This window comes from Macaca nemestrina, chromosome 12 (genome assembly GCF_043159975.1).
Source record: "Macaca nemestrina isolate mMacNem1 chromosome 12, mMacNem.hap1, whole genome shotgun sequence".
Classification (NCBI taxonomy): Eukaryota; Metazoa; Chordata; class Mammalia; order Primates; family Cercopithecidae; genus Macaca; species Macaca nemestrina.
This window is the reverse complement of record NC_092136.1, coordinates 84,674,850-84,698,301: the sequence shown is the minus strand read 5'-3', so window position 1 is coordinate 84,698,301 and position 23,452 is coordinate 84,674,850. Positions and strand designations below refer to the sequence as shown.

The following is a 23,452-nucleotide window of genomic DNA, read 5'->3' as shown; positions in this document are numbered from 1 at the left end:
GCAGTGGGCTGAGATCATGCCACTGTACTCCAGCCTCATGACAGAGTGAGACTCTGTCTCAAAAAAAGAGATTGAGACCATCTTGGCCAACATGGGGAAACCCTGTCTCTACTAAAAAGTACAAAAATTAGCTGGGCATGGTGGCATGCACCTGTAGTCCCAGCTATTTGGGAGGCTGAAGAAGAAGAATCGCTTTAACCTGAGAGATGGAAGTTGCAGTGAGCCAAGATTGTGCCACTGCACTCCACTCCAGCCTGGCAACAGAGCGAGACTCTGTCTCAAAAAAATAAAATAAAATAAAATAAAATAAAATAAAATAAAATAAAGTTAGGTGTGGTGGCATGGGTCTGTAGTCCCAACTACTTGGGAGGCTGAGGTGAGAGGCTTGCTTAAGCCCAGGAGGTCGAGGCTGCAATGAGCCGAGATTGCACCTCTGCACTCCAGCCTTGGTGACAGAGTAAGATTTGGTCTCAAAAAAAAAAAAAAAAAAAAAAGAGTGCCTCTTAGTGTACCATGCCCTTGATGGGGGGAAAAAAGTCAATAGTTATGTAGGAACCATGGGAAAACTTCCCCTTTTCCCTCTGAAGTTTCGCTAAAAAATCCATTGACAAAAGGCAGATCAATAGGAAAAAAAGGCATGCAGAATAATTAACATACATGGGGGAGTTCATGGTGATTATCTCAATCCCCCAGTAGAGTACAGAAGCTTATATACCCTCTTATATAGGGGACAGAGGAAAGGGGAAATGTGACAGGTTTTTGAGGCACAGTAAATGATTACTGGAAAGAATGAATGGACGAGGGAGACAGAAATTAATTTGTAAATAATTCTCTTTGGAATTTGAATGAGCCCAACAGGCAGGCATTATCTTGCGAAAAAGTCCATCCAGGTCTGGTTGCATTCTTGTTTTCTTTTCTGCAGTCAGATAACAGGGAGTGGATAGAAGGCACTTGTGTTTCTTTTAGCAAGAAGCTTTCTTGGCCAGATTAGAAAATTCTAGAGAGAGACCCTTCCTGTGTTTCAGGGAGAGAAACAAGACAAGGTTAGGGGGAACATGATTTTGAGACTAATTTCTGAGGCCTTTTGGTTTTCAAAAGCACTCAGCATGCCCAAATTTCATATTTTGGGTGATTATTTTCTGCACCCCCAAAAGTGGCAAAGTAGAACAAGAATATATACATTATGCATATGTACATCTACATTGTTTCTTTGACTTTTGGAATGGCTGTTTTGAGGTGAGCAGTGGTGATCTGAAATTCCTTTTTATGTGTGGTTGCACTTTCCTTTTATGTCCCTCCTATGATCCCTTTCTCTACTTCTGTGAAGTCTTTATCCTGATCCTTGGCCAGAGCTTCCATATTTCCTGGCTCTGTCCTTTTGCCTACAACCCCTTTCTACAAATCCTGACCCTCAGTCTGCCTTCTCCACTCATTGACTACTTCCTGCCTCCCACCTGTTAAGGGAATGGATGACTCACCTTTATTTGCCCTCTCTTTGTGACGTCCCTTACTGTTTTTAATATCTTATTGCAGTCCTATTGTCAGAGGCATTTGAACCAGAGCAACTCCATTTTGAATGAGGGCTAGGAAAATTAAGCTGGGATTTGCTGGGCTGCATTCTCGGAAAGTTAGGCATTTCTTCCCTCTAGATGTTTTCGGTTAAGGGAACAAATTAATAATGCTTACTAAACAGACCCAGATTTGGGAGTGTCCAGGTATTCTGATTTCTGGAGAACAAAGGCATTCTTAATTTTGCTTTAAAGACAATAATATCGGTTATTGCAAAATATGGTAATTAAGAAAATTAATCCTTTATCACAAACCCTTGTAGCAGAGCCCATCTCCTCATATATACAAGCGTTGTACCTAGGGTAGACGCGTTCCTCCTCTGACTTTCAGGAGTGTCCTACTCTGTCTACAGAGTAGCTGTTCTTTCACCACTTTACTTTCTTAATAAACTTGCTTTTACTTTGCACTGTAGACCTGCCCTGAATTCTTTCTTGTGCGAAATCCAAGAACCCTCTCTTGGGTTCTGGATAGGGACCCCTTCCCTGTAACACCATGAATCTCATCTGTCGAAGCACACAAACCAGATTTGGTGTTTGTTTTTTTTAAAGGAATAGTTATCATATGTGATCAACTAACTTTTGATCTGGAGACGGCAACAAAAAGGCGTGCAGCTGTGCTCTTTGGGGTAACAATTCTCAATGGCAATTTTTCTAAAATCTGTCTTCTTGATCCTATTATCAGGCTAATGGGGGTAATAATTTCAGGCAAGTAGAAAGAGGGATGAAAGAGGGATGTTTGCTGCTTTTTTAGGCAGACCAGTTGAGGATATATTTTATGGGAATATGAAGGGTCTTGTAGCCACGCAGTATGGCCCAGTGAAAGGATCATGGACTTACCAGACCTAATTTGAATCCTAGTTCCATTTCTGCTAGGTGTATGATATCATGCAAATTCCTTAACTTCTCCATGTCTCAGATTTCTTACAGAGTTGTTAGGAAATTCAAAATAAAAAATATTTGTAAAACTATGTACTACTTGATATCTGGTAGTGGTTCAACAATGTGTAAATTTCCTTTTCTTCTTAAAGTCCCTGTCAAGTCACACCCTATGTACTTGCACGTTCTTTTGAATTGGGGAGTGGGGGGGCGTCTCCCTTTGGGGAATTAAGCAATATTGTGCGCCAAGGAGCACCAGGACATGCCATACTTCCACAAAAGCTATTGATTACTGTATCTTTCTAAGGAATGATCCTTATGAAACTTCCAAGATGAATTTTGTCGATATTTAGTACGATTTATAACTATAATGAAGAAACCGTGTGCATAATGATTTGAGATTTTTGCAGTGTTGGCTTTTGTACTTCAACCCTCAATGTGCTTTCTTACTCTTGATATAATGGAAGACATTGGATTTACTTGACTTTCTGGAGTATAGAAACCAACCATATTGAGTTACTATCTATTCTACTTAGCTGATTTTTTGTTTAAAATTATGTATTTGATTTGAACTTTATTGCTCTGTCTTGAACAGTATATAGCATACAGTGTTACCATCAACTTTTTATTTTCTTTAAGATTTAAAATAAATTCTGTAATGAAGTAATGAAATTTGAAAAAAACAAGAGTAAGCAGGAATTGAAAAACATACAGTGATATGTTTAAGGGAAATCCAACTCAGCAATACTGAATAAAAATAAGAAACAAATCAATCAAGTTATAAAATATAGCCTGTGGGATTCATAATGAAACACCTGGAAGGCAGTTTGAGAAATTATGAAAATACAATCAAAATGGTAGATCACTATACTTTGTATAGTGTCTTATTAGAATAGGAAATATTGCAAAATATAACCTAAATAGGAAATAAAAGAAACTACAGTGGAAACAGTTTTTACTGAATAAAAGTTCAGAGAGCCTAGTCATGTTATATCTCATGGGCAAGAGAATAGAATTTATATCATAAATTATTTATATGAAGTAGTTATCATATAAATTCTATTGAAATGAATTTCATGTATCTTTATGTTGGGCTTTATTTCTGCCTCTGTCTGTCATTAGGCTCTAAAGAGCCCTCTAATTCCTGTAACAAAGCTAAGCCTCGAGTTTTTGAGATGGCAATTAGGGACAATCTCTATGAGTCACCTGAGAAAGTCTCATAGAAATGATGAAGCTCAGAAGCTAAGAACTGGGGCCTAAGACAAAGATGCCCCATAAGAAGACCTTCCTTTCATTGTCTTGGATGATGAGACTGATCAGATTCAGGAAGCCAACAGGTCTACTTAAGACAATAGCAAGTATTATTTGCATTTTATAGATGGACTGAGGCACAAAGAAGTAAAATGCTTTATTGAAAGTAACACACAATTGGGGGAGAACTAGAATCAGGCCTCAAGATGATTATTTTGGGTGCTTACTAGTCTGCCTGGTATATTTATAAAATAAGTTACTGGTATTATTATTTTTAAAAATTAACTTCCTTCACGTTTGCCTTTTCAAATCTGTGATAAAGTGGCTTATTACTTCCATTCTGCATCTGTATCCTAATTTTCTTTGCTGAAATGATGTATGATTTCTGGAAACATTTATGCTCAAAGCCCATTTGCCATGAAAACACTCCCTGTTCCTCACCTAATAGCAGCATTTACACTATATAATCACTGTCATTATCATTCCACTTCAGAAGGTTTTCCTCGCTGCTCTATCAGGTTCCGCCTTCCTCAAAAACCATATATCATCACTCTCTTTTTGTACTTTCAAATGATATTTTCTAGTGTGTATGTGTATGTGTATATATGTGCATGTGTGCAGGTGTGTGTGTGAGAGAGAGATAACGTGTGCACATATAAGTGAACTTTTTAGGTCATAGTAAGCTGAGAAAAATGCCAAGGCTTGCTGTTAACTTTAGGAATGACTGCTCTTTCATAGGTTTATTCAATATATACTTAATTTTTTAAAAGAAAACACTAAAACTTGACCATGAGTCAGGCATAGTATTAAATCTGGAAATACAAAAATGAACAGGTTACAATCCTGGACCATTAAACGTTCACCATCTAGTTTAGGAAGGGATAAACTAAGAGGAAATATAGGGGAGAGAGTACACAAGCTCAGTGTCACTCTATGGTAGCAGTTAGACAAATTCAGGAGGTAAGACACACCAAAGGGCTACTAGTTTTGTCTCTTCATCTAGTCTGTCTCCTGGGAAAAAATGGGGAATAATGGAATTGTGTTGGGTTTAAAGAACACTTAATGGACATTATAACCAAATGTAATACATAAACCTGGGTTCTATACTGATTTGGACAAAGCCATTCAAATGACATTTTTGGGACAATTAGGGCAATTTGAATATAGACTGTATATTAGAGGAAAGGAAAATTTATTGATATATAAAAGGTAGAGAACAGTAACTAAAAAACTCACATTATGAAACAGCATGAAATTTAGGGGAAACTACTTTTTAGAGAGCCAACTGAGGACACAGTCATAGTAGATTAAAAAAGTCCATTAGATACATATGTGTTAGTATATTTCTACATATTACATATATTATACATGTATGTTGTTACTTTATTACATACCTTACATACACATATTAAGTATTACTTTATTATATGTTATATAATAATTATTTTAATATAAAATATTAGACAAGGTGTTTATTTCAACGTATATATTCTGTATATTTACTTTTCTGTCTTACAAATGCTATTATTTAGACACTGTGAGTAAAAAGAGAAAACAAAATAATTTTGGCACCAGGGGCCCACAAAATCCCACCCCTGCCACCCACTTTGCTGGAAGCAAAGGCACCCAAGAAAAAGCACTAGGAGACAAGTGATGGACACTGAAGAGGGAGTCAGAGAGAGAGAGCAACCACTTAGAAGATTAAATCCATCCTAAGTCTGAAAATATTATAAAATTACCTGGGTAGATCAGAATATGAGTATAGGAAAGATATTTTGAAGTCTCCCTCATTTAAATAACTAGGCCCATGATTTAGAGAAGAGACTCATCTTACAGAGACAGACTCAGACAATTTTGAAAATCTAGATGAAAGGGAAAATTTCCTAGAGAAGTATAAATCATCAAGCCTGACCCTGTTAGAGTTAACCAGCTTTAATAGAAGAAGAGATAAAGTTATTAAGGAACTACTTGACAAAAAAGCAAAAAGAAAACACCAGGCCCAAATGGTTTCACAAAGGAATTCTACTCAATTTTCAAAGACCAGATAGTTTCAATGCTCTATAAATTATTGCAGAGCATTGAAAAGGAAGGAAATATAACACAGACACCTAATTCAGATAAAACTAGCACAAAGATAGAAAACTATAGCTCTATATCTCTAATGAATATTGATGCAAAAATTCTAAACAAAGTATTAGCGAGCAGAATTTAATACCATATTAAGAAAATAATACACTATGAACCAAATGGGATTTATTCTAGGAATGCAAGGAAATCCATTACTATTATATACCACATTAATAAATCTAGGTGGAAAATATAATTTTTCCATATAAACAAACCTGAACAAACCTTTCATAAAAATTTACATCAATTTATAATGAAAACACTCAAGGAAATAGGAATAATTTCTCAAGATGATAAAAAAATATAATAGTCATGTGCTGCCTAGTGATGTTTTGTTAGATGCCGGAGTACTTACATGATGGTGGTCCCGTAATATCATAAAGGAGCTGAAAAATTTCTGTCATTTAGTGACATAGTAGCTGTTGTTATGTCATAGTACAATGCATTACTCATGTGTTTGTGGTGATACTGGTATAAACAAACCTACTATGCTGCCAGTTGTATAAAAGTCTAGCACATACAATTATGCACAGCACATAATACTTGATAATGATAATAAATGAATGTTACTGGTTTATGTGTTTACTGTACAAAACTTTTAGTCATTTTTTAGAGTGTACCCTTTGACTTATATAAAAGCATAGTTACCTGGAAAAGGGTCTCAGGCAGTTCCTTCAGAAAGGTATTCTAGAAGAAGGCATTATTATCAAAGCAGATGACAGCTCCATGTATGTTATTGCCCCTGAACACCTTCCAGTGGGGCAAAATATGCAGGTGGAAGACAGTGACATTGATGATCCTGACCTCGTATAGGCCTAGGCTAATATGTGTGTTTGTTTCTTAGTTTTTAACAAAAAGTTTAAAAAGTGAAAAAAAAAAAAGATAGAAAAGTCTTATCAAAGAAGGATATAAAGAAAGAAAATATGTTGTTTTGTCTAAAGTCACTTTACAATGTGTTTGCATTTTAAGCTAGTATTATTACAACAGAATAAAAATATTAAAAAATTAGAAAGATGATAAAGCAAAAAAGTTATAGTAAGCTAATGCTAATTTATTATTGAAGAAAGAAAAATATTTTAAATATAAATTTAGTGTAACTAAAGTTTACAGTGTTTATAATGTCTTCAGTGGTGTATAGTAATGTCCTAGGCCTTCGCATGCACTCATTGACTCATCAGAGTCCCACAAGCTCCATTCCTGGTGAGTGCCTTATACAGATATCTCATTTGTTATCTTTTATGCCATATGTTTATTGTATCTTTTGTATTTATAGATACATAAATACTTATAATTGTGCTATAATTGCCTACAGTATTCAGTACAATAACATGCTGTACAGGTTTGTAGACTAGGAGCAATAAACTACACCATATAGTGTGAGTGTATAGCAGGCTTTGTCATCTAGGTTTGTGTAAGCACACTCTATGATTTTTATACAATGATGAAATCACCTAATGACACATTTCTCAGAATGTATCCTCATTGTTAAATGATGCATGATTGTACTTTTGTCCTAAAACAAGTATGTTTTAAAATCAGGAAACACTAGTGGCAGTTTTACTAAGATCAGGACTAAGGTATGGATGCCAACTATCTTCACTACTATTAAACATTGTACTAGATTAATCAGCCAATACAATTAGGCAAGATAAATCAATTGGAGGCACAAGAATGGGTGAAGCAATAAAACTGTCTTTACTCACATATGATACACTGTTACATAACATTTTCATACCTCAGCTGGGTGCGGTGGCTCACGCCTGTAATCCCGGCACTTTGGGAGGCCAAGGCGGGCGGATCATGAGGTCAGGAGATCGAGACCATCCTGGCTAACATGGTGAAACCGTGTCTCTACTAAAGATACAAAAAAAAATTAGCCAGGAGTATTGGCAGGCGCCTGTAGTCCCAGCTACTCAGGAGGCTGAGGCAGGACAATGGCGTGAACCCAGGAGGCGGAGCTTGTAGTGAACTGAGATCTTGCTACTGCTCTCCAGCCTGGGTGACAGAGCGAGACTCAGTCTCAAACAAACAAAAAAAACCCCACAAAATTTTCATACCTCCTACTCCAGAGAATCAATGATAAAACTAATTCAACAAGAAAAGAATTCAGTCAAGTATAATTCAGTCAACCATTAATAAATGGTTCTGAGATAACTGTGTAACAATTTGAAAAACATAAAATTAGATCCATATCTCACATCATACACAAAAGTTAACTCCAAATTGGGATCTAAATATAAGAAATGAAATTCTATAAGTAAAACAATGAAATGTACACGAATTCCTCTTTCATCTTGATCTAGGGAAATACTTTCTACTATGACTCAAATTCTAGAGAAAATGAAAGAAAAGATTCATAAATTTGACTACCAATTGCATGACAACTAACACCATAAACAAAATTAAGGACATCTGACACGTAAATAAAACACTCACAACCTGTACCACAGACAAAGGGCTAATATTCTTTTTTTTTTTTTTTTTTTTTTTTTTTTTTTTACCTTTTTAAAAATCATTATACTTTAAGTTCTAGGGTACATATGCACAATGTGCAGTTTTGATACATATGTATACATGTGCCATGTTGGTTTGCTGCACCCATCAACTCATCATTTACATTAAGTATTTCTCCTAATGCTATCCCTCCCCCAGTCCCCCACCCCTCAACAGGCTCAGGTGTATGATGTTCCCCACCCTGTGTCCAAGTGATTTCATTGTTCAATTCCCACCTATGAATGAAAACATGTGGTGTTTGGTTTTCTGTCCTTGTGATAGTTCGCTGAGAATGATGTTTTCCAGCTTTATCCATGTCCCTGTAAAGGACATGAACTCATCTTTTTTTATAGCTGCATAGTATTCCATGGTGTATATGTGCCACATTTTCTTAATCTAGTCTGTCACTGATGGACATTTGAGTTGGTTCCAAGTCTTTGCTACTGTGAATAGTGCCACAATAAACATATGTGTGCGTGTGTCCTTATAGCGGCATGATTTATAATCCTTTGGGTATATACCCAGTAATGGGATGGCTGGGTCAAATGGTATTTCCAGTTCTAGATCCTTGAGGAATCGCCATACTGTCTTCCACAATGATTGAACTAGTTTACACTGGCACCAACAGTGTAAAAGCATTCCTATTTCTCCACATCCCCTCCAGCATTTGTTGTTTCCTGACTTTTTAATGATTGTCATTCTAACTGGCATGAAGTGGTATCTCATTGTGGTTTTGATTTGCATTTCTCTGATGACCAGTGATGATGAGCATTTTTTCATGTGTCTGTTGGTGTCATAGATGTCTTCTTCTGAGAAGTGTCTGTTCGTATCCTTTGCCCACTTTTTGATGGGGTTGTTTTTTTCTTGTAAATTTGTTTGAGTTTTTTGTAGACTCTGGATATTAGCCCACAAAGGGCTAATATTCTTAGTATATAAAGAACCATTAAAGACTGAGGGACAAATGACTGAAAAGCCAATACAATTTTTTTGAGAAATATAAGAACAGACAATTCACAAGAAATAAAAATGGCACAGAAATATATGAACAAATGCTCAAATTCAGTTTCATTTCGAGAAATACAAATGTAAACAGCCCCGAGACACCATTTTTTCCCTTATAAAAAATAACACATTCTATTTGCAAGACTGTACAGAAACAGAAATTTTCATACATTGCTGATGTGAATGCAAATTGATATAACCCTTCTGGAGGGAAAATTGACAATACTCAGTCAATTACAGGTGCATTTACCAAAAATTACCAAAAAAATACCAAAAATTACAGGTGCATTTACTTTTCAGTCCAGTAATCCTTCTTGTAGCAATGTATCCTAAAGGGATAACTCCAATAAAGCAAAAATATATATGCAGAAGATTATTCATTATAGCATGGTTTCTAATTATAAAAAATTGCAAACAACTTACATGTTCATATATAGGAGAGCAGCTAAATAAGCTATGGCAAGTCCACATGGCGTACTGTACATCTGTTAAAAAAGAATAGGGAAGATCTCTAAAGACTGATGTGGTATCATTTTCAGAACACACTGTCAAATAAAAAAAGCAAAGCTCAAAAGAAAAATATAAGATTCTACTCTTTATGTAAGAAATAAGGGGATCTAAAAATACACAGATGTCTGCTTATTTGTGTGAAGGAAATACAGGTAGGATGAATCTGAAACTAGATAAATTTGTTATACACAGAGGGTGGGTGGGAAAGGGATGGAAGGAAGTGATGCAATGGGCTTTAGGTAGCAGGGTGTGATAAACTTATCTGAGTACATCTTTTCAAATAATCTGGTAATATGGAAATATTACCATAGTAGTATTTCAGATACCCTTCGCACACCCCCAAACTAAACAAAACTAACCAGGGTATAGATTGAACCCACAATGGAATATGAATACTAAGAAATGAAACTAATTGTATTACAGATGAATGACCTAACCACACTGAAGTGGGTGAAGTGGGTGGGAAAGAAAAGACTGATTTAAGTAACTGTGAAAACATTATCATAATTGAATACTGTAAAGCTGGAGACAAAATGATTTGTACTTAAATGCTGTTCCAAGTATTGAGGCCAAATGGATTCCCTTTTAATTTATTGTTAGATTCTTTTGATTTATGTTTTTCTTGTGTTACTTGGTTGCTACTATTTGTTGTCTTACAGAATACTCCTTATGGATTTCCCTTTTTTTCCCTAGAGTTAACAATAAAATATAATTTTCATTTAAGATGCATTTATGGAAAACATTCTCTACTATTAACTCTTTAAATATTGCCTCTCCTTTATTCTTGCTCTTCTTTCCTTTAGATAGTTGAATATACTATACCTTTCTTGTCTCCCTGTTGGATTTCTTATTACTTTGTTACTCTGAGCTGCATTCTGGGTAAGTTTTTATATTAGCGCTGTCTTCCACATTATTAACTATTTCTGCAGCTATGTACAATCTTCTGTTTAACTAGTCCAATGAATTTTTAACTTTAATGATTACATGTAATATTTCTAGATGTTCTAATTTGTTCCTTTGAAAATCTGCCTGGTTACATTCGGCAGTGTTTTTGTTTTTTCAGTATACCGATGCTTCACTTAACAATGGGGTATTTGAGAAAGGGGTTTTAAGGCAGTTTTGTCATTGTGAAAGAAGTAGAAATGCTAGACAAAAGGTATTTTCTTCTAGTGTAGAGCACCAGGACTTATCTAGACTTTCTGAGCCTAACCAGCATAAGCAGGTGAACTTAGGCATTCTGGAACTGTGGTAGAGAAATCCTCTCATACTGGTAATCACCTGAAATAATAAAGTTTTAGAGACGGAATTTTTTTGTGTTACCTAAGATGTTTGCTAAAAATGTACAGTCTTGCATCTTACACCCAATAATTCTGATTCAGCATCTTTGATATGGATCTCAGGAAATTTCATTTTAAAATAAATACCCTAGGTAATTCCAATAAACACCAAGTTTAGGAATCATTACCTAGAAGTGTGTACATTGAATTAAAATTAGAATATCTAGACAGGCCTGATGGTTCAGGCCTGTAGTCATAACACTTTTGGTAGCTGAGACAGGAGGATCACTTGAAGCTAGGAGTTTGAGACCAGCCTAGGCAATACAGAGAGACATTGTCTCTACGAAAAAAGAAAAAGAATTAAAATATTTTTAACAGAATAATTCAGTGATGTAGATATAATTTAATTATATTTGGAAATAATATCCATGATGAATTTATGCTGTGATTTAATAGTTTAGGCTCATGTATTATTACTCAAGTGTCCTAGCCTTTAGGAATGATTTAAACTTTATTGAACTACATAAATTTTGATTCAGTTGATTCAATGAAGAGCTCATTTTTGCCTTTTATTTATTTATGTATTTTAAGAAAGGATGTGAATAATAGTTTTTATGTCAAACTAGGAAAATCATGACTACAGTAGAAGCTAGTGCTTCTTAAAGCCAGTATTTCTTAAAGCCTATGGATGAATGCTAGGGTCATATGAGAGGCTAAAAGGTGATTTGTGAGAAAATGGTTTGATGGTTAAATTTTTCCATTAACTAGTGGGTTAAAGTTAAAAGGATACTAATGAAGTGAAAGTGGTCATAAGAGCAAAATTGCTCAGTTTGGCACTGGGAGATTGAAGCAACTGTGCTCTGCTCTGCTCATCTGGGCCTGCCCCAGCTCTAACTTGCACCTGTGGGCTCCTACTTTGCCTAAAAGCCTCCACACCCACCCCGTGTCCACCCACATTCCCTCCTCCTGGCTCAGGATCCCATCCTCAGGATCTGTGGGTCCCCAGTGCTTTTACCCCTGCAATGCCAGTCATGGTGGAGAAGGGCCTTGAGGTCTCAGAGAAGTGGAGAGGGAAGAACAACACAGCTACATTGGCCACCACCTTGGCCACCCATGCCGTGCCCACATCTTTGTCCACTGACATCATCTCCATCTCAGCTGCTGCTGCCTCAACTGCCACTGCTCCCAGTAATAGCCAGAATAAAAATTTTTCAGGCGGGGAACTCAATGGCAATGTCAGCAGAACCTCCTGGGATGAAGGCAGATCATTTGGGCTTGTCCAGCAATGGGGAGCACAGTGATGGTGGCATGAGGGGTAGACCACAGTACCAGGTGGTGGTGACTGACTTCAACTCCACCAAATTGGCAAGATGTAGCCAAAACTGGGACAGTCTTGGCATGTTGGTCTGGTCATCAAATCAAAATGAGTCAGAAGCAAAGCTGGATGAATACATTGCCATTGCCAGAAAGAAGTATGGGTGCGCCATGGAACAGGCTCTTGGGATGCTCTTTTGGCAATACAAAGGGAACCACATCAGATTAATAGTGTGCCCTTCAGTGAAACCTTACAAGACAGAAAAGATTGGAGGCCTATATTCAGCATGTGCAAGGAGAAGAAATTTCAACCAATAATTTTTTTTATTATACTTTAAGTTCTGGGGTACATGTGCAGAATGTGCAGGTTTGTTATATAGGTATATGCATGCCATGGGGGTCTGCTGCACCCATCAACCCATCATCTACATTAGGTATTCCTCCTAATGCTATCCCTCCTGCAACCCCCCACCCCCTGACAGGTCCTGGTGTGTGATGACCCCCACCCCTGTGTCCATGTGTTCTCATTGTTCAACTCCCACTTATGAGTGAGAACATGAGGTGTTTGTCAACCAAGAATTTTATATCCAGCCAAACTAAGCTTCATAAGCAAAGGAGAAATAAAATCCTTTTTAGACAAGCAAATGCTAAAACTTTTTACAAACCTTACAAGAGGTCTTTAAGGGAGTGCTAAACATGGAAACAGAAGATTAGTACTTGCCATTACAAAAAGACACATAATAACATAGCCCATTGAGACTATAAAGAAATTACACAATCAAGTCTACATAACAACTAGCTAACATGATGACAAGATCGAATCCTCATATATTAATATAACCTTGAAGGTAAATGGGCTAAATTCCCCAATAAAACACAAAGAGTGGTAAATTGGATAAAGAAGCAAGACCCAACTGTATGCTGTCTTTAAGAGACTCATCTCACATGCAGTGACACCCATAGCTCAAGGTAAAGGATGGAAAAGGATTTACTAAACAAACATAAAACAGAAAAGAACAGAGGTGCTATTATTATTTCACACAAAAGACTTTAACATTGATCAAAGAGGACAAAGGGCACAATGATAAGGGTTCAATTCAACAAGAAGACTTAACTATCCTAAATATATAGGCACCAAACACTGGAGCACTCTGTTTCACAAAACAAGTTATTACAGGTCTATGAAGACACTTAGATAACTACAAAATAGTAGTGGGAGGCTTCAATACCTCATTGACAGTATTGGAGAGATCATTGAGAAAACCAACAAAGACATTCAGGACCTAAACTCAAGGCTTGACCAGAGGTCCTAACAGACATCTACAGAATACTCCACCCAACAACAACAGACTGTACATTATTTTTATTGACACATGAAACATACTCAAAATTGACCACATGCTCAGCCATAAAGCCATTCTCTACAAATTAAAAAAAAAAAAAAAAAATCATACCAACCACACTATCAGACCACAGTGAAATAACAATGGAAATTAATACCAAGAAGATCTCTGAAAACAATACAATTATATGGAAATTAAGTAATGTGCTCCCAAATTGTTATTGGGTAAAGAATGAAATTAAGGCAGAAATCAAACAATTCTTTAAAACTAATGAAAAAAAGATATACCAGAATCTCTGGGACACAGCTAAAGCAGTGTTAAGAGGGAAGTTTATAGTGCTAAATGCCCATGTTAACAAGTTACAAAAGTCTCAAATTAAGAATCTAACATTATACTTAGAGAAACTAGAGAAAACAAATGCAAACTAATGCTAAAGCTAGCAGGAGAAGAGAAATAAAAATCAGAACTGAATATAACAAAATTGAGACATGAAAATTTATACAAAATATAGATGAAACAAAAAAATTGTTCTTTGAAAGAATAAATAAGATTGATAAACTGCTAGCTAGAATAATAAAGAAAAAAAGAGAGAAGATCCAAGTAAACACAACCAGAAATGACAAAGGAGACATTACCACTGACCCCAAAGGAATACAGAAAATCCTCAGAAACTATTATGAATACGTCTATTCACAGAAACTAGAGAACCTAGAATTAATGGATAAACTCCTAGAAACATAAAATGTCCCAAGATTGAACCAGGAAGAGATTGAACCAGGAAGAAATTGAAACCCTGAAGAGACCAATAATGAATTCTGACATTCAATCAGTAGTAAAATACCTACTAACCAGAAAAAGTCCAAGATGAAATGGATTCACAGCTGAATTCTAACAGATGTATAAAGCAGATCTGGTACAAATCCTATTGAAACTATTCCAAAGAAGCAAGGAGAAGGACTCCTCTCTAACTAATTCTATGAGGGCAGCATCATTCTGATACCAAAACCTGTCAGAGACACAATGAAAAAAAAAAAAAAAATCAATTACAGGCCAATAACCCAGGCAAACATAGCTGCAAAAATCCTCAACCAAATACTAGCAAACTGAATCCAGCAGCACATCAAAATTCAAATCCACCACAATCAAGTAGGCTTTATCCCTGGGATGCAAGGTTGATTCAACATATGGAAATCAATAAATTTGATTCATCACATAAACAGAACTAAAACCAAAAACCACATGAGCATCTCACCAGAAAAAGCTTTTGATAAAATTGAAAATCTCCTCATGTCAAAACCCCTCAACAAATAGGCATCAAAGGAACATACCTCAAAATAAGAACATCTATGGCAAACCCACAGCCAACATCATACTAAATGGGCAAAAGGTGGAAGCATTCCCTCTGAGAACTGGAACAAGACAAGGATCCCCATTCTCACCACTCCTATTTAATATAGTACCGAAAGTCCTAGCCGGAACAACCAGGCAAGAAAAATAAATAAAAGACATTCAGATAGGAAGTCGAACTATCTCTTTTCACAGATGATATGATTCTATACCCAGACAACCCTATAGTCTCTGCCAAGAAGATCCTAGAACTGATAAACAACTTCAGTAAAATTTCAGGACTCAAAATCAATGTACAGGAATTAGTAGCATTTCTATATACCACTATCATCTAAGCTGAGAGCCAATCAAGAACACAAGCCCATTTACAATAGCCACAAAAGAATAAAATATATAGGAATGTAGCTAATCAGGGAGGTGAAAAATCTCTGCAATGAGAACACTGCTGAAAGAATTCAGAGAAGACACAAACAAATTGAAAATTATTCCATGCTCATGGATAGGAAGAATCAGTATTGTTAAAATGGCCATATGATCAAAGGAGCATACTGATTCAATGCTATTCCTATCAAATTAGCAATGACATTTTTCAAAGAATTAGAAAAAGGTATTCAAAAATTCATATTAAACATAAAAGAGTTTGAATAGCCAAAGGAATCCTAAGCCAAAAGAACACAGCTGGAAGCATCATACTCTCTGACTTCAAACTATACTACAGATCCACAGTAACCAAAACAACATGGGACTTGCAGGAAAACAGATAGACCAATGGAACAAGTTAGAGAATCTAGAAATAAATCCACATACCTAGAGTCATCTGATCTTTGGGAGGGTCAACAATAATAACAATGGGGAAAGTACTTCCTATTCAATAAATGGTTCTGGTATAATTGGCCAGTCATACACAGAAGATTGAAACTGGACCCCTTCCTTTCACCATATAGAAGAATCAACTCAAGATGGGTTGAAGACTTATATTTAAGATCTAAAACTATAAAACTTCTAGGAGAAAATGTAACACATATCATTCTGGACATCAGCTCTGGAAAGATTTCATGATGAAGTCTTCAAAAACAATTGCAACAAAAAGAAAAAAATAGACAAAAGGGACTTAGTTAAATTAAAAAGCTTCTGCACAATAAAAAGACCCATAGAAGGCAGATATCCTACAAAATGGGAGAAAATATTTGCAAACTGTGCATTCAACAAAGGTCTAATAGCCAGGATCTATAAAGAACTTGAACAAATCAACAAGCAAGAAACAGACAACATAATAAAAAATGGGCAAAGAACATGAACAGTCACTTCTTAAAGGAAAACATACTTATGGACAACAAGCACATGAAAAAACGTTTATTAATACTAATCATCATAGAAATGTGTTGCGGGAAGTCAGGGACCCCAAACGGAGGTACTGGCTGAAGCCATGGCAGAAGAACATAAATTGTGAAGATTTCATGAACACTTATTAGTTCCCCAATCAATACCCTTGAGATTTCCTATGCCTGTCTTTAATCTCTTAATCCCGTCATCTTCGTAAGCTGAGGAGGATGTATGTTGCCTCAGGATCCTGTGATAACTGCGTTAACTTCAAAAATTGTTTGCAGAGCATGTGTGTTAGAACAATATGAAATCTGGACACCTTGAAAAAAGAACAGGATAACAGCAATGTTCAGGGAACAAGGGAGATAGGACGTTGGACTCTGACTGCTGGTGAGCCAGATGGAACAGAGCCATATTTCTCTTCTTTCAAAGGCAAGCAGGAGAAATATTGCTGAATTCTTTTTCTCAGTAAGGAACATCCCTGAGAAAGAGAATGCGCCCTGAAAGTGGGTCTATAAACAGCCCCCTGGGGGCAACCGTCTTTTATGGTCAAAGCCGAAGGGATGAAATAAGTCCATGCCTCCTGTAGTGCTCCTAGGCTTATTAGGATGAGGAAGTTCCTGCCTAACAAATTTTGGTCAGACAGGTTGTCTGCTCTCAAACCCTGTCTCCTGATAAGATGTTATCAATGACAATGTGTGCCCGAAACTTCATTAGCAATTTTAATTTTGCCCCATCCTGTGGTCCTGTGATCTCACCCTGCCTCCATTTGCTTTGTGATATTTTATCACCTGGTGAAGTATGTGATCTCTGTGACCCACACCCGATTCGTGCACTCCCTCCCCTTTTGAAAATCACTAATAAAAACTTCTGGTTTTACGGCTCGGAGAGCATCACAGAACCTGCCGACATGTGATGTCTCCCCCAGCACCCAGCTTTAAAATTTCTCTCTTTTGTACTCTTTCCTTTTATTTCTCAAACCAGCTGAGATGCTTAGGGAAATAGAAAATAACCCACATTAACTATCAGTGGGGGGGTTCTCCCAATAGAAACTCATTTCAAAACCACAATGAGATGCCATCTCAAACCAGTCAGAATAGCTATTGTTAAATAGTTAGAAAATAACAGATTTTGGTAAGGTTGAAGAGGAAAGGGAATTCTTATAGATTGTTAGTGTGAATATAAGTTAGTTCAGCCGCCATGGAAAGTTGTTTGGAGATTTCTCAAAGAACTTAAAACAACTACCATTCAACCCAGCAATGCCATTACAGGGTATATACCCCAAAGGAATACAAACCATTCTACCAAAAAGACATATGTATTTGTATGTTTGTTGTAGTGCTATTTATAATAGCAAAGACATGGAATTAACCTAGATGCCCATCAATGGTGGATGGATAAAGCAAATGTGGTACATATACACCATGGAATACTATGCAGCCATAAAAGAACAAAATTATGTCAAATGCAGCAACTGGTGTGCAGTGGGATGTCATTATCCTAACCAAATTAACACAGAAACAGAAAACTAAATACTTCATGTTTTCACTTATATGCAAGAGCTAAACATTAATTACAAATGCATACAAAGAAGGGAATAATAGCCACGGGGGCCCACTACTTCAGGTGGCGGGTGGCAGAAAAGTGAGGTTTGATGAACTACCTGTCAGGCACTATGCTTATAACCTAGATAATGAATTTTTTTGTACACTAAATCCTGGTGACTTGCAATTTACCCATGTAACAGACCTGCATATGCACCCCCAATTCTAAAGTAAAAGTTGAAAAAGAAATAAAACAGAAAACCAGGCTTTTGGAGTTAACAACAAAATATAATAAAGAAAAAGAAGGGCAAGGCACACACAAAAAAGTTAAATCGTTTTATTACCATTAGCATCTTTAAAAGTGAATGGGTATATATTTTACCTCTAAGAAGTATATATATTGAACACTGTAAACTTTTTTTTGGCCAGGAAACCTTCTTTATGGGGCATCTGTTTACATATTTTGTCATATTAGTGTTCTCATTAATAGTTTTCTGCCTGCTAGTTGAAACCCATGCCACATATCCACAGGCCATGACAACATACTACAAAATCAGGTTCAGATCTTTAGAAAACAAAATTTATATTCTTGGTTGAAATAAAGTGAATGTCAACATTATGGGTTTATTTTTGTACTTGGACATATTTTAAATTTTTATCATATTTAATAAATTGTAAACAATACAGATGAGCTTCATGTCTCACATAAATAGCTTATATTTTATCATCTCTGCATGTTACTGTGATTCATTTCAAGTGTAGTAATATTCAGTTAACATGGGAAATCCCAATAATCACTTTCCACGTTGTGGGAAACCACCAGGTGGAAATAGGGGTTTATGTATGAGAATTTGAGTAGACTATGACAAAGAAATAAAAAGATTTACATCCCAACTTTTTTTTCTTCCTTAGGCACACCATTTTTCAGTCACCTAAAAATTATTTCTTTTTGTCCTGAATTCTTCACAAATACAGCAAACCTCAAAACCCCCTGTGTAGCGTTTTTTCTGTAGGCAGCAGTTTTCACATACGTTAGAAACTACTAAAGACGGAACAATGTTTGTAAAAAATCTAGATTTCAGCTTTTACTTTTCTTTAGGAAATGGGGATAATACACTGAAAGTTTAATAACAGTATATCAGTAATCAGATGTTCAGATGATTTTAGTCTTTCCAAAGACAGGAAATCTAGTGAACTCAGGGAAGAAGTGGAGAAACTCCCTGAGCCTACAGAATCAAGAGAAGCCATGTCTGGTAACATAAATAAATGGTCATTGCAGACTGTGAGACCCCCTACCCTAAGCAAGGACAATGTCACTTACAGAGAACTTCTTTAGATCCATGGTTTCTGAGGTGGGAGGAGAGAATTGGAGGTGGATGTTCACTGCCCACAAGTCTGAGAATCTTTGCTGGAAGCCCACTACCATCCACTCACATGGGAACAATTGGAAATGACAGGATGGCTGAGCCACCTGTGGCGAATTGGCAAAAAACAGGGCACTGACCACAGTGACTGGTATGGAGGTCTTGGCAGCTACTCTTTGCTCTAGTCAGCAGGGATGCCACAGTGAAGAGTCTGTTTGGTGCCATAGTGCTATAGGGACCCAGTCCATGGGAAGTCTCAAATTCCTTGCTGTGTTTTCCCTTCCCCCCTTCCCCCGTTCTCCCCTTCCTTTCTCTCTCTTCCTTCCTTCCTTCCTTCTTTCTTTCTTTCTCTCTCTCTCTTTCTTTCTTTATTTTTTCTTTCTTTCTTTATTTTTTCTTTCTTTCTTTCTCTCTCTCTTTCTTTCTTTCTTTCTTTCTTTCTTTCTTTCTTTCTTTCTTTCTTTCTTTCTTTCTTTCTTTCTTTCTTTCTTTCTTTCTTTCTTTCTTTCTTTCTTTCTTTTCTTTCTTTCTTTCTTTCCCTCCTCTCCTCCTTCCCTCCTTCCTTCTCTCTCTCTCTTTCTTTTTTTTTTTTTCTTTTTTTTCCAGAGGGTCACTCTGTTGCCCAGGCTGGAGTGCAGTGGCACAATCTCGACTAACTGCAAGCTCCACCTCCAGGGTACTCGCCATTCTCCTGCCTCAGTCTCCCTAGTAACTGGGACTACAGGCGCCCGCCACCATGCCTGGCTAATTTTTTGTATATTTTAGTAGAGATGGAGTTTCACCATGCCAAGATGGTCTCTATCTCCTGACCTTGTGATCTGCTCCCCTCAGCCTCCCAAAGTGCTGGGATTACAGGCGTGAGCCACGGCGCCTGGCCGCTGTGTTTTCTATAATACAAAACTCAGGTGCATGCTTGGATCCTTTGCCTGGCCTGGAAATAAACAAATGGTCAGGATTAAGTTCTGGTTCTTACTTGTCCTCACCAGACTGGGAAACACTGGCAGGACAGCAATATGGATTCAGGGCAATGTCTTACTTCTGGTGCTGACTTTGTCTTCCTCACACTGGGAAACAATGACAGGGGAATGAGTTAGTTCCAGGGCAGAGTTTTAATTCTGGTACTTACTATGTGTTCTCCCTAGAATGGGAAGAAACAACAGGCCAGGATTTAAGTTCCTGTAATGAGTAGTAAAGGTCTAACACCATTAAAGAAACACCTGCAAAAACTGGAAAAGATGGCCATTGCCTCAAATACATAGGTGTCAATCCTAAGGTGCAAGGATTATGAAAACTCAGGGAAATATGATACCACCAGAAGAAACCAGCAAAGCTCCAACAACGGGCCCAGAAGAATTGAAGATCTATGAAATGTCAGACAGAGAATTCAGAATAATCTTCCTAAAGAAGGTCAAGGAATCAAGAGAAAATATGGATAGAAAACAAACAAACAAAATGGAATGTAATTCAAGAACAAAATAAGAGATTTGACAAAGAAATAGAAATAATTTTTGAAAAACCAAATAGAAATCCTAGTAATAAAGAACATAATGGCTGAACTAATTAGCTGAAAAGCTAATTAGAAACTTTCAGCAATAGATTTGATCAGAGGAAATAATTAGCATGCTTTAAGACAGAACATATGAAATTACCCAATCAAAAAAGCAAAAAGAATAAAAAATGTAAAGAAGACCTATGATATTTATGGGACACTATCCTGCACATATAGGAATTTCTAAAAGAGACAAGAGAGAACAAGGCCTAGAAAGCTTGTTTAAGAACATAATGGCTGAAAATTTTCCAAATCTGGAGAAAAATGACACAATAGAGGTAGAGGAAGCTCAGAGGTTATGAATCAAATTCAATCCAAAGAGGAATTTTTCAAAACATATAATTATCAAGCTTTCAAAAATCAAAGAAAAAGAAAGTATACTCAAATCATCAAGAGAAAAGAAACATATCACATTCAATGGAGTCCCAATACAGGTTTCAGCATTTTTCTGAGGAGAAACTTCATGCCAGGAGAGAGTGGAATGCTATATTCAGAGTGCTAAAGAAAAAAAACCTGCCAAGAATACTGTACCCAGGAAAGCTATCATTTGAACATGAAGGGGAGATATGACTTTTTCAGACAAGTAAAAGCTGAGGAAATTATACACCAGAACTGAACTATCTTTTTTTTTTTTTTTTTTTTTACTGTGTGTGTGTGTATATATATATATATACATATATTTTTAAATTAGACTTTATGTTCTAGGGTGCATGTGCACAACGTGCAGGTTTGTTACATATGTATACATGTGCCATGTTGGTGTGCTGCACCCATTAGCTCGTCATTTACATTAGGTATATCTCCTAATGCTATCCTTTCCCCCCCGACCCCCCAAACAGGCCCTGGTATGTGATGTTCCCCTTCCCGAGTCCAAGTGATCTCATTGTTCAGTTCCTACCTATGAGTGAGAACATGCGGTGTTTGGTTTTCTGTTCTTGCGATAGTTTGCTGAGAATGATGGTTTCCAGCTGCATCCATGTCCCTACAAAGGACACAAACGCATCCTTTTTTTATGGCTGCAAAGTATTCCATGGTGTATATGTGCCATTTTCTTAATCCAGTCTGTCACTGATGGACATTTGGGTTGATTCCAAGTCTTTGCTATTGTGAATAGTGCCGCAATAAACATATGTGTGCATGTGTCTTTATAGCAGCATGATTTATAATCCTTTGGGTGTATACCCAGTAATGGGATGGCTGGGTCAAATAGTATTTCTAGTTCTAGATCCTTGAGGAATTGCCATACTGTTTTCCATAATGGTTGAACTAGTTTACAATCCCACCAACAATGTAAAAGTGTTCCTATTTCTCCACATCCTCTCCAGCACCTGTTGTTTCCTGACTTTTTAATGATTGCCATTCTAACTGGTGCGAGATGGTATCTCATTGTGGTTTTGATTTGCATTTCTCTGATGGCCAGTGGTGATGAGCATTTTTTCATGTGTCTGTTGGCTGTATGTATGTCTTCTTTTGAGAACTGTCTGTTCATATCCTTTGCCTACTTTTTGATGGGGTTGTTTGCTTTTTTCTTGTAAATTTTTTTGAGTTCTTTGTAGGTTCTGGATATTAGCCTTTTGTGAGATGAGTAGATTGCAAAAATGTTCTCCCATTCTGTAGGTTGCCTGTTCACTCTGATGGTGGTTTATTTTGCTGTGCAGAAGCTCTTTAGTTTAATTAGATCTCATTTGTCAATTTTGGCTTTTGTTGCCATTGATTTTGGTGTTTTAGACATGAAGTCCTTTCCCATGCCTATGTCCTGAATGGTATTACCTCAGTTTTCTTCTAAGGTTTTTATGGTTTTAGGTCTAACATTTAAGTCTCTAATCTATCTTGAATTAATTTTCATATAAGGAGTAAGGAAAGGATCCAGTTTCAGCTTTCTACTTATGGCTAGCCAATTTTCCCAGCACCATTTATTAAATAGGGAATCCTTTCCCCATTGCTTGTTTTTGTCAGGTTTGTCAAAGATCAGATGGCTGTAGATGTGTGGTATTATTTCTGAGGACTCTGTTCTGTTCCATTGGTCTATATGTCTGTTTTGGTACCAGTACCATGCTGTTTTGGTTACTGTAGCCTTGTAGTATAGTTTGAAGTCAGGTAGCGTGATGCCTCCAGGTTTGTTCTTAGCAAAAGTATTTCTAGGTGGGAAGTTTATAGCAATAAACACCTACATTAAAAAAGTAGAAATACTTCATATAATTAACATAGTGATGCAGCTACAAGAACTAGAAAGACAAGAATAAATGAAACCCCAAATTATTAGAAAGAAAGACATAATAAAGATCAGAGCAAAAATAAACAAAATTGAGGCTTAAAATTATAAAAATTAATGAAACAAAAAGTTGGTGTTTTTAAAAGATAAAATTAAGAAACCTTTAGCTAGACGAAGTAAAAAAGTGAGAAGATCTAAATAAATAATACCAGAGACAAAAAGAAGGCATTACAACTGATACCAGAGAATACAAAGGATCATTAGAGACTATTATGAACAACTATATGTTAACAAATTGGAAAATTTAGATGAAATGGGTTAATTTCTGGATGCATACAACCAACAAGATTAA

General features: G+C 36.5%; 1 protein-coding gene and 1 long non-coding RNA gene across 13 annotated transcripts in view; one reads left to right on the top strand and one right to left on the bottom strand.

Moving 5' to 3' along the window:
* The window catches only part of LOC105468849 (discs large MAGUK scaffold protein 2), a 2,241,192-nt gene that overhangs the window by 316,476 nt on the left and 1,901,264 nt on the right, over window positions 1-23,452 (top strand). The window lies entirely within an intron of this gene.
* Window positions 880-2,720, bottom strand: LOC139357553 (uncharacterized). Its single transcript, XR_011610965.1, has 3 exons — window positions 2,406-2,720; window positions 1,479-1,645; window positions 880-1,014 (listed from the first exon to the last, which is right to left on the bottom strand). It is a non-coding gene; the product is annotated as an uncharacterized lncRNA (long non-coding RNA).